Raw genomic sequence first — 12,849 nt, forward strand, 5'->3', positions numbered from 1 at the left:
CAATTTATTAAATTTTCTTCCATTTATAAAAAAATATAAAGTTTTAATCACTGTCTTGTCTCAATGCCATTAATGCTCTAATAGGAAATAGTGAAGCTAGACTATAATGAACTGTCTGGCATTTAGATAGATTTGTTATATCAGTGTTCAATTTTACAGCAGAATAATAAATGTCTAATTAGAATCGAACTTCAGTATGTAGCACTTTGGTAGAGAATACCTCTCATTGAGCACTGCTTAAACGGGAATGTTGAAAGAACAGATGGAAGATAAAGAAATAAGGGGAAAATGTACTTCTGTACTGAAAAAGTGATGAAAATGTGCTCTAGCTAGGTCAAAATTACAAATGTGTTTGGTCTAAGTAGGTAATTACTTATTCAAAAAATAAGCTGTAGCTGTTAATAGTCACAAATGGGGGAGTGTGAAAACACTTCTTGCAGTTTCTCTCCCCTATTCCTTCTAAAGCGCTTCAATATAGAGAAATCTGAAGCAGAAAGTTTGGTTTATACTTTTGGATTGTTCATGAGTAAGCATAAAATGCTTTTACTTGACTCAGATTAGCGATTTTGTAAAACATACAAATAATACCCATAATCTTGCAAATTAATATCTACCAGGGTTAAAACCAGTAAGTCCTTTTAAGTTGATTTTTGTAAGATTTCAGTGTCGCAACTGTAGTTATTGTTGTTCCAGTGTTTGAAAAGTACCAAAAGGTGTTTTGATTTATTTTTGGAAACCGGAAAGAAAGCCAAAACAACTCTAATTCCCAAAGAAATAATTTAAAAAATCCCTTTTCATTCCTGACAATCAAGTCTTCTTGACGCTGAAGCAGAAGCCACATTTGAGTAGCATACTCTATGTGTTAATAGATTTTGTACAAAGTTTTTGGTGTGTACCATTAAAAACTATTAATAAAAACTCACTGCCATAGTTAATACAGTGCTTAGCATTTCCTTATTCCAGAATTGTATATCAGAGATAGTGGTTCAATTTGCATGGGTTAGCAGAGTATTTACTTTTAAAAGGGGTGTGTTAGTAGATTATGCGTTGCTAACTGTAACTGGGTGCAAGTGTGCGGAAGATTTCTGAACGCATATTATAAATTGAAAATTATTAACCTAGCTACCTTAAGAAGTTTCTGCTTTTTCCTACAACCTGCAGTTTGGCCTGTGGATTAGCACATACTCATGAATATTTGAAGTACTGCATTTTTGCAGTATTTTCCTCTTTTTCAGGGAAGTGCTGGAACCCTGAATCAAGTCCTCCTAAAGCAGCATTTGGCTGGAAAGAGAGAGAATTTGTTTCAAGTAGTTACTTCTTTTCAATTCTTCTGATTCAAAACAAATAAAATCAAGACTTTGTATACTGTATTGTAGATGGGTCTGGGCTGTCAATAAATAAATGAAGGATCACTTCTAAGTCTTTCTGCACCAGCCCATTCCTTTCTAAACAGCTAAGTATGAACATGTGAAGGAGTGAGGTGTTAAGAGTCAGAGCTACTGGTGTTTTACTGAGAGATTTTTCTAAGTTGCAGATGCTATTTAAGAATCTAATTTAAGCTGGTTCCACTGAAAATGTCTTGTGATTTCTAAAACATACCAAAATAATTTTCAGAAAATGGATATTAGTGGATCCTCAGATCTGAGGAAGACAGGGGGGTATTATTATTTCAAAAACAGAGCAAATAAGAAATAAAGCTGATTTTTTATCATCTGTTCTGTGTAGATTCTGGGAAACACAATGATTCCAAAAGCATCACTAAAGCTTAGATTTGCCTTCTGAGTACATTAAAATAATGCTACATTGTTTGTTTTTGTGTTTTTTTTTCTTTTTTTTTTTTTTCTTTTTTCTTTTTTTCTTCTTTCCCCTCTGAGTATTACTAGTATGGGGAGAGATCTGAACTAGGTACTGAGTTTAGGTAACTTTTTTCTGTTTGAAATTATTGAGATTAGCACTGTAGGTTTTTCCCCTTAGCTTACATTGCAATGAATAATTTATACTTGAAGTGCAAGATAACACCATATATAAGGTTACTTTTCTAATCCAAGAAGATACCACCATGTAAAGAAGCCACAAAATATTTTGCAGTTTTATTTGTGAGAATGATTTTTTTTTTTTTAACATTCTTTCATTTCCAAGGTCTCTTATGCTCTGTATTCCATTCTCAGCTTTTATTCTATTTTAATCTGCTCTTTCATCTCTTCTTCCTGCATTGTCTGGGTTTTTAGGGGGTTTTGTTCTTCTTATGTCAGTGTGCTGACCTAAGACTTTATATTTTCAATGTATTAAATCAGTTGAAAAGAGGAAGTCTGAATAAACATGAAATTGTCATCTGTCTCACGCCAAAACATGAGGAACGCACTGTCATCTGAAACTTCAACCCAGGGTTTTCTTATCTCAGACATAAGACAAAGTAAAGTTTTGTGGGATTTTTTTTTTTTATTTTATTTTTTTTTTTGCTTGTTTGGTTTGGGTGAGGATAATCTGCTGGCAAACATCTTTTAACATTTTCATTTTGGGGGCTTTCTCATCGCAAAATACCATGAGACAAAGTACGAAGTAAAGCAAAGTTCTTTATTCTGCACTAACTCTTGTGGTGAGTCTGTCTTACTCTACATTAGGTGTATCTTCTGAGTAGTTAAAGTTCATCAGCTTATAGCATATCTAGGTTATGAGGCTAAAAGCACAGATCTCCAAACAAGTCCGGGAACTAGAAACATCATGGGGCTATGGCCAAGCTAGTTAGCCTTGTCTAGTTCAAACACAACCATTTAACTTTTTGTTAGTACATGTCCCTTTCTTCTCAGTGAAATTTTTTCTATCAAATCATGCTATCGCTGTACTAAACCAGATCTAGACATTCATTAGTCTTGGTTTCTGTTTAAAATATTTGTCATAATATAAAGTGATATAGCAGAACGCTAAAAATGCCTGTTGCAATTCAGAGGTTTGAGTGAGATGTAGGCCAGTTTACAGAAGTGCCGTACCCATTGTGGTCAGTAGAAATTCATGTGAAGAACTGTGAAAACAGTCAGGTTGTTTTTCTATTATCATCTGAGTAAAAACATAGGGTGTATAATCTGCATTTATTGAATATGCATGTTTTAACAAACTTTGTGGTTTTTATCATTTGATTTGCACTGCATTCAAAGTTAATAAATTAGGTGTCCGTGCATGAGAAAGAATGGGCAAAGCTAAAAAGAACTTAAGTGCAACAACTGAAGTGGTCTGGAAGTGAAAAGTGAAAACTTCTCCTGAAAATGTTTATTTTTGCTCTCTGTAAATGAAAGTCACTTCAAAAATATGTACTGTTTTGTTTGTAAGTGTTGATGTCAGTACAGCTGAATTATGGAAGACCTGTTACCAGCTAGCTGAATAGAGTCAGAGTTATGTTGTTCCAGGTCATCGTGGGTCATCTGGTTAATGCTGGATGTGAAAGGCTGTACTACATTCCAGCCTTTGTCCTACTTTAATGAAACAGATGCTCTTCACTGAAGAGACATAATTAATTTCTATGAAATGGGTGGATGTCCGCTTGCCATTCTTTAAATGTAACCATTTTAGTTAATTTCTGTTGAATTCTTTATTGTTTGTAGCTGCAAGACTTCATATCTTAAAGTTATGCTGAAGTTGTGAATTTCTTAGACTCCAAGATAAGCTGAACAAACGGAAACAGAAGTGTCTAATACAAATATTTTTGGAACTTCTAAGCTTTTCACTTGCTTTGCAAACATTTGAGATTATTAACCCTAAAAAAGGTAGTATGAAATGGTAACAAACATAACTGTTAATGCAGCCTCCTCTTTTCACGCAAATAACCTAAAATTTACAACACCAGGAGGTCACTTGGAATGCCTCTAGTTTTGCACTGAACTTGGTTTAATAATTGTTTTCTTTCTTTCTTTGAGATTTTGTTAAGCAGTAATTCTCCTGTAAAAGATTAGGCTAGTTACTAGCAAGGTTAAAAGGTAATACATCTAATAAAATATGATAGAATGAATTTTATTATGTATTTGAAGTACATCCACTAAATTTTCAGTGGCAGATGTATCGTTTTTATTATCGGCTTCCTTCGACTCAGATGAGGAGAGCTGCCAAACCAGATCTTCTGAATGCACCTTGCTAATACTGAAGTTTAAAGACTGATCTTGCTCATCTACAGAGCTGAGTGTGCACATATGCATGGAGTAAGCATCTGGGGAGAAGGATAAGATTTGCAAGGCTAGAAGACACCAGTGTAGTCATGTGGAAGATGCTTCAGATTAAATCCAAACTTGGATCTTTTTCTTTCTCCTAGACAGTATCGGTCTCAGCAGCTGGCAACAAACTGTAATTAGTTGAGCTTGACATGAGTATCCCATTTGAACACTGCTTGTCTGATCCTTGCAAGATAAAGGCATTTTTCCCCTTTAAAATGAAAGTAAGAATGCCCTCTTCTAATGTTGATTCTCCATGATTTGACCCTCAAAACTACTAGATCAGATTCTTCTTAAACAGGATTCAAAGAATTAGGGAAGCACTAGGACTTTAAGCAATGATCAATATTTTTTCTGAACACCTCTTCAGAAACCTGCTTCATTGCTGATAGTTAACGGGAAAAATCTACAAGTAAGCAAAAAAGGAGTAGAAAACCAGCTGGATACAGAATGACAAAATTCCTGGAGGCGGGATTCATGACAGTAATGCTGTTGTTCATTCTCTAACAAAATTCTGCTGAACTTGTTTCATGTTTCCTTTTTTCAGAAGCTTGAATTTAGGACTGAGTTTCCTCAGATGATACCATGTTATCTGTAATATCTATGTAATTGTTCTCAAATTTTCCTAACTTTTGTGTTTAAAAAAAAGTTTAAGAATTTGATGCAATGAGGAAAAGGATCATAAACACAGTTTTGCTTAGTCTCTTATAAATAAAAAAAAATCACGTTATTCTCCTGTCTCCCACTTTAACCACTCCATGAACAATAAAAATCTGTAAAGAAGATGCTTCAAGCTTGGACTGTCTTCCCCAGTGTTTTGCTGAGATATAAACGAATGACAGCAGGAAGTTTTCATAGCTGCAGCTTCTTTACTTGAAAAATAAGCAGCAACGTATGCTGCATCAGTTACCTGAAATGCATGTGTGTGTGGAAGAGCAACCGAAGTGCGAGTTGGCTTAAATTCATAATGACATCCTAGAAGTGTTCGGAAAAATCTTCTTCTCTTATGGGAGTACAAAAATTTTTTGTTCATATTTTCTGTTTTCCTGTAAGCTGGAAATTTGGCAATGGAGTTTCATATGCAGTCTTAGTTGTAAGTGTGGCTTTCATCTGAGGTGCAGCAATGCCCTGTCACAAAACTGTTAATGGTAAAGTCGTACTCCTGTAACTTTGGTTCAACTACTTGAATTTTGAAGTTGAACATGAACACTTCTGCACCTTATAATGTTGCTTCAGTTTTCTTGGACAGTGCCTTGTCTCATAAAACCTTTTTTTGCTTCATGGCAAAATGCCTGATGGCTTTTGCTTTTTGGAAGAATGGCTTTGTATGTGTGTTGCAGTTTCTCAGAGACCACCTCGCCAAAGCACCTCCTGTGATGGCATTGATCTTAACATAGCTGCACAAATATCCCCACCTTCCTGGATAGTGTTAGGTATAGGGAGTGGGTGTGGGTTGTGTGTGGGTTCTTTGAGAGGTGGTTGGTTTGTTTGTTTTTTAATCTGTTGATCCCCTTACCAAAGTCTTTACTATGTTGCCTTTCTAGTCAGGAAATGGTCAATTTGGAGAGGTAGTACTTAACGTGAGATTAAGGGCTGGCTGCGCTTGCACAGCTTGGAACTTTAGGAACATTAGAATATGGCAGAAGATTTATCCATTGCCAACTCTTACACCTTCCTAACAAAGCTCCACTACACAAAACATGTTGGTGTTTCTGATGGGTACTTCTCTGTCAGCTGAGGAGAGATTTGGGAGAAATAGTGAGGTAGCAGGCAGACAAACAAGAAGATAGGACTAAACTGAATAAGCTGTCCCTCTGCTGATCACTGCAAGCAGTGGCAAAGAATTGAAAATTCAAGGAGGACAGTTAGCCGAAAAAAGGAGGTGGGGAAAAAAAAAAGGAGTAGTAGAGCTGGTCAATGTTTCATAGCTTCAGTTTTGCCGAGTGGCATTTTTGTTTATGCCAACACAATTAACGTCCTAAAATTCCAAATCTCCAGGAAATTATTTAGGTAGAGGTAGGCACAACTTTATTGACTTTGGAAATAAAGTTTGAGCATGAAAAAAGCCCAAGTGAAGTACTGTAAAAGAGGAATATTGGTACTGCAAATGTAAATATCTTTTTGGCACTTGCTGTTGTTTTGAAACAGATGAGCGTTGCCTGATGCTCAGCTTGCTCCCCTTCCTTGGTAGCTGCATTCACATAATATGTAAGATATTATGGTGAGTTAAGAAATAGGAAAATGCAAGGAGTTCTGAAACGGTGGACGGAAAGGAGGGGGAGAGATGTAATGTACAGTAATATGGCAGATGCACAGAAGATGTGATTTGAGGCATGGGGGGGGGCCCCTGCCTGCTGTAAGGTGTAGGAAAAAAAACATAAGCAGTTTCAGATGGAAAAGAAATGCAAAGATCCCTGCTATGTGTAGCTAGTTTGCCCTCAATACACAGTTTAGTCATAACCAAATTGGAACTTAAAAAGATTTTTGAAGTTCGTCATTAGAATTAAGAAATTACATGCTTTGCAAAAGCTTCTGCTCCATACACTTTTTGTAATAAAACAATAAAATATTCTTTAGAGTGAAACATTAAATATCAATGTATGGTTATCAATTGATTATTTTTTTAAAACTTGTGCAAGTTTATATTATCTTATTTCCTCACTTTTTTTTCTGTATGAGACCTCTTTAATAATCATGATTTACTTGTTTCTCTGGTAGGTTCTTCCTGCGTCTGATTTCAGAAGAACAACTTGAGTGACTTCCTCAAGTCAGTTCTTACATAGTGACAAGTATCTCATGCTTCTGTTCCAAATGCTGCATGCTTGACTAGCCTCAATCCAGAGAGAGGGTGACTATCCCTCTATGAACAGAGCATATACTAATAGTTTTCAGAATATACATCGGCACTAGTCTGCTATTCCAAGCTGCCACATAGTATAGTCCCTTTTATGACCTAAGAATTCATTTATAAATAAGATTAGGAATTTTTTTGTTACTAATCCTTCCTTATTTTTAATGTCCACTGCTGCTGGATTACTCCATTTGCCATTTACAGGCACTGTCACATTTGGAGCTCACACTTGTGATTTTTAATTATTTTTTTTGCTTTGCTTCCAAGTCTTAAGCTGTCAGCTTAAACCAGGAAATTCTCTATAGTATGCAAAAGGAATGAATAGCTACTGTTTCTAATTTCAGACTGTTTTATTGCTCTAGTGCTTTAAGTCATGAAGTTTTTTTCTGGATGTTAAATTGTACTTTCTCCCTGTACTGATAGTTCTTCCTAAGTTTATCATCAGTAAATTTAATTAGCACATTCTTACCTACGTGGAAGTGTTGCTTATGAGAATGTTAAGTGAAGTTTATCTAAAGATCAATCTGAGGCTCTCCAGAAATATGCAGAAGCTAGTAGAGTTTATTTTCCACATGATATATGCAATATTTGCTCTCTTGGGACAATCTGAGGATATTTGATTCCTACCTTGTATTTGTGGTAAAAAACAATAGTGATTTTTTAAAAAAAATGTATCCAATATGGCAATTATCACAGTTAAAATATTGTACGGCTTCTGATGCAGAATTTGAAATTTGCTTTACTTTTTCATCAAAATTCCATTTGCAGTACATAAAAAAAAATATACAGATGAAACTATTTTTCCTTTTCCAATCTTCTTTATATATTCTTTGCAAGACTTTACTTGCTGATAGTTCTTTTTCTCCTCCTTGTAAGCATGAATTTACTCTTGCCTTGTTTTGTTTTTATGATTACATTTTTTTGTAAGTGTCCTTGTTTTCAACAGGATTAGGTGAAAATGGATCAGAGTAGTCGCTTGATGTAGCTATCTATTCAGTAAAGTCAGAAGCTTCTCCAATAGGTTTTTGGGTTTCTTCACTTTGATTAAGATGCTTTTTCTAGACAAACTCATGTGAAAGTGCTGAATCTAAGTATCTTCCACATTTCAGTGGGCTTGGTGCAGAGGCTTTAATTCTTCATTTTGTCCTTCTGAAATGAAAATGTTTTATTTCGGGATTGGTTTTGTTTATCCTCTACTTTAATCTGAAATGCTTTCTAGTTGTTCAGTCCAAGGTTATATTCTGCACTCTGATTTAGCTACTTAACAGAACAGTGTGTAAGATAATATAATGCCTAGTTGATAGTTTGTGGCAAAGTCACAAATCCTATCTCAATCAGGTTTCTTTGTTCTCAGTACTGGTACTGTATGTTCTTGAATATATATCTGGAAAGTTGAAATGAATTAACTTCTAGCAGTGTCTGCCTATGGACCAAAACCACCAAGTTGTCAGTAGAGATTGAACTTAAAAAAGGAAAATCTCCTACTGGACTTCCAAAATTCTTCTGTGGGTTAAAATCACAAAAGAGAGAAAACAGATGGCATATTATTTTTACTATTCAACTGCTTATAAACATTTATTTCTGCCTTTGACTAACATTTTAAAATATGGCTTTTGCAGGCTTGCAGGAATTTTTTATGACTTTGGAATAGCATGTAGAGTTACTTGACAGTAGTATAAAGAAATTATTGCTTTAGTTTAGTACAAGTATTAACATTATATTAAGTTGTTTTTCACCTGGAAACAGTATAATTGGCATTACATCCATTTAATGAGACTTCATTGATTATTAGTGCATATAGTTTTGAAATGGATTCTTGACCATCTATAGTTGTTCATCAAAACAAAGGTAAGTTCTAAATTTCTAAAAGCTTTTCATGGCAGAAGTTGCATTAATGGGTGTGTGTATATGCATCTGTGTGTGCATGTATAATTTAAAAGAAATAGGTTAGGAATGTCTGATGTATTGAATGATGCTTGATTTTTATTTATTTATTTTTAGTAAGGAAGAAAATCTGTCTCGGCATCTTTTTACTTGTGGCAGTTTCATGTAATGTGACTGAAGCTGAAGTTTTTTTGACTTACACTTTTTCCCCTATAAATTTTACAACTGTAAAGTTTAATGTTCATTAAGAGTAACTTTTAGAAAGCAGGTAGTGGGCTTTACTCACATTTCTTCTGTAGCATACAGATATATCATGTAAGTAAGTATATGGGTATTAAGTGTGGTAATACTCTGTGTGCATATATATGTAAACTCCTAGAATATTTAATGAACATGTTACTGAACATTTAATCTAATAGGTGTTCAGCAACAATCTTCAGTTTCTCCTTTGCTTAGTCAAACTTCTAAAATTCTCCCTTTGAAAAGCGTATTAGAACAAGTCTTTTGAAGAGTTTCATCAGAAACTACAGTGTGCTTAAGGCAAGTTAGGCACCAGAATGGCTGCCTTATGGAATCTACTTATTATATGGTATTCAGACAGATTCATATTTACCTACAAGTCAATTTAAAAGGATGTTCTTCCAGTAAGCACCAAGACAATGGTTAGAGAAGATTTTTTTTCATCATAGTTACTGAAGGAAGAAAAACCAATATGATCAGGTAACTGATCCATTTCCGACCGCTTTCGAAGATTCACTTTAATGTTGGAGCAGACTAGAAAGTAATAATTAAAAAAAGTTTAAAATTGTCGTTACTTGCTGTGTTTATCACAAGGACATCTGTTAAAATCTTACTAAATCCAGGCACACATTTAAAAAGTTATTTAACTTATTTAAATTATTAGACTGGGGCTGACAAATTAAAAGACTGAATCATTGTTTATTTTAACAGTGTCAGTTGCCAGAAAGATCACTATCCTCCTACGTTGTTTCTAAACATTTTTGCTTGGGAAGATGACCAAATTTTTCATCATTTCTGACTTTGCCAGGATACATTTGTTCTGCAACTTAAAGCTGTTAGATATGCTCTAAATACTCTCAAAATTACAGATCAGTTGGATGGCAGTGTTAGTCGGCATCTTCAGCTGCTGTGTCTTCCAGTAGGCTTGTTAAGGGTGATAGGTAGAGCATGCAGTATTGCTCAGCTTTTGCATTTGGCCATGCACCTCAGCGAAGGTTTTCATTGTGGCGTCCTTTGTGGGCCTGGCAGCTCTGAGAAATGTCAAGCAGCTCCGGAGGCAGTTGGGTAGCTCCGTCGCTGAGTACCTTTGGTTCTGCACTCGCCCATACAGATAGGGCGGAGGTAGGGAGGAGGTGGCACAACCACCTTTGGGGAGTCGTGAAGGTTAGCAGAGGAGCGGTAGGGAAGAGGGACTGATGAAGAAACACTATGCTGCCTGCAGGAGAGGAATGCAGAAGCCGTGAGGAAGAGAATATGGCACTGAGAGTGGATCAGAGCAAGAGGGAAGAGAGGCTGTAGAAGTGTGTGGTGAGGAGACAAGGGTCTGTGGAATATGGACAAGGAGGAGGAGAAAGCAATGGTCATGGGCCTCTTTAGAGACGATGGAACAAGGCAATCAAACTCCGTGCTTAGAACTACTTACCCTATTTGGTTTATGTATTTCTATACTGTTCTAATCATCAACATTAAAATGGTTCAAGCAAGAACACATAAAAATAAAATGATGTATTATTTGTCCCTTTTAGTGATGTAGCAATATAACCAGATGACCCTGGCACTGCTGAAAGTTTAATCCATGAGCTTGGAGTTCAGGACACAGCTGGAGTGCTATTGACCTGTGTATGTCTTTGCACTTGGATGGTGTTCTGGGACACTAAGATTATTTTGCTCCAATCTTAAGACATCTTAAGCTGTCTCTTGCACTGCCTAGAAAAATTTCACACCTGTCAACATTTGCAGGTTTGATAATGTCATAGAATTTGTTTTACATATGCATTAACTCTTAAAATATTTCATAACTACAAATGCTAAACCAGTTTAATATGTCTGTATATACTTTTTCATTATTTCAAATTGTGTTATTTTGTACCACGCATGCTAGAAAAAAATAAAGGTGAACTAGAAGTATAGTTGAATTTAGACTTTTTTGGTATATTAACACTCTGCTTTGATAGTATGATGGTTAACTTTGGTAACCATTATAAATACCTTAACCGGTCAAGGCAATGTGCCAAATATGTGTTAGTAAAAAACCAACCAAACATGTTTCAAATATAGTTATTATATTAATTTGAAATAACTTTAATATATTAAAGAAAACAATATCATTATTTTTAATCTAACAAATTTAGTCAGTAAAATAAACCCCCGATCTTCACTCCAACGTCATTATGACTTTCTTAAAAGGCAGATGCTCCATTTGGCCTGCTGGCATGTTGGTTTTTCTGTTATTGGACGGGTATTCTGGCATGGTTATAAGATAGCAGCCTTCATGGCACTACCTTTTATTTAGGTTTGTGTAGTGCTATTGCTTGTGATATTTGATTCTGTTGATGATAATAGTTGACCTTAATGAGTGGTTTTGACCTTAAGAAGCTTTGGAACTTCTTGGACTGAGTGTATGCCTCCAGCTTCACAGAAAAAAAGTTGAAAATAAATAGCATATTTACCCTTTTAAGCATTTCTGCACTTTCTAAAAATATTTCAGTTCAATCCTGTTTCATCAACCTCTACCTAAATCTTTGTAAGTGTTGGGGGTTAGGGGAGGTTTACTTTTTTTTTAATTGGCTCCATGCTGGCTATGATATGTAAGATTTCTGTTAGCTTATGTTAACTGTGTACATTGAGCTGTAATGTGCATTAGTTTAGCTTGGCTGCCTAGGCTTTCTCTGTACTCTGTAGGGAAAGAGGCTTCTAACTTTCAATTTCTAGATTTCAAGTGCATAAGAAAAAAGCTGTTCATTTACATCAGAGGTATCTGTGCAATCAAGAAGCCGTGTCATTATATCTCCTCACTTTGGCCACAAGTTCATTAAGCTCGGTTCTTGCATAACCTCATGTCCACAGGGTAAATTTGTGTACTTCAAAAGTATTTTTCAAAAGGTTATTCTCCACAACCTGCCTGGAGATGAGTTTTCATTTTCTGACTATGGGAGAAGAAGGAATAAATGAAGAGGAAGAGAATGTAGTCAGGCTGAAAATGGAGAAAATAGTCATTTTCCTTCAAGTTCTTCAGTGAGTTCAGAGAACTGAAAAGTGGCTGGATGTAATCAGTTCGGTAAGAGGGCAACTGCATACGAGAGCTGCGTTTGCTGCATAGCTGCCTAACTTGCGTAGGAGGGGCAGACTTCTTCCCCTTCCTCTGGAAATAGGGACGGTAATCAGTAATAAGAAAATACTCTGTTTTTCATATTATCCTGTCTGTTGGAATAATTTTTAAGTTCAGAAAAAGCAATAATTTATAACTTGAATGCATGCAAATAAAAACGAGGAAGTTGGATAATTTCCATTTTTAGAGTGGAAATAGTTCTCTACTTCTGTCTAGCTCTTTTCTCAGCTTCATGTCTGGCTTTTGCATGAGCTAAGAATACTCTTTTGTTATCCATCCTTAGAGTCTGTCTGAAATTATGTGTCAAATTTAGAAGCTTTGTAAAAAACCCACCCCAAAACTAACACTTCCGTCTCCCTCTTCCTTTTTGGATGTCTTAGATATTTCAGGTGAAAGTGAAAAATATAACAGTAGAAGATACAGGCATGCTTTTCTACATGTCAAAGTAAGTCAAAGCAATTTCCCCCCTGCCCTCACCTTTGGCCAAACCATCCAAAATGGCTGGTTTCGTCCTCATCCACCAGTAGGGTATTTGAGAGGGGACAGAGGGCAGCTTACTGGATCCTTTT

At 35.6% G+C, this 12,849-nt stretch overlaps 1 protein-coding gene across 1 annotated transcript in view; it reads left to right on the forward strand.

The window, feature by feature from the left end:
• Positions 1-12,849, forward strand: part of CADM2 (cell adhesion molecule 2) — a gene marked incomplete at both ends in the record, with an annotated part of 665,566 nt that overhangs the window by 12,308 nt on the left and 640,409 nt on the right. The window lies entirely within an intron of this gene.

Source organism: Platalea leucorodia (genome assembly GCF_965183815.1).
Source record: "Platalea leucorodia genome assembly, chromosome: 2".
Classification (NCBI taxonomy): Eukaryota; Metazoa; Chordata; class Aves; order Pelecaniformes; family Threskiornithidae; genus Platalea; species Platalea leucorodia.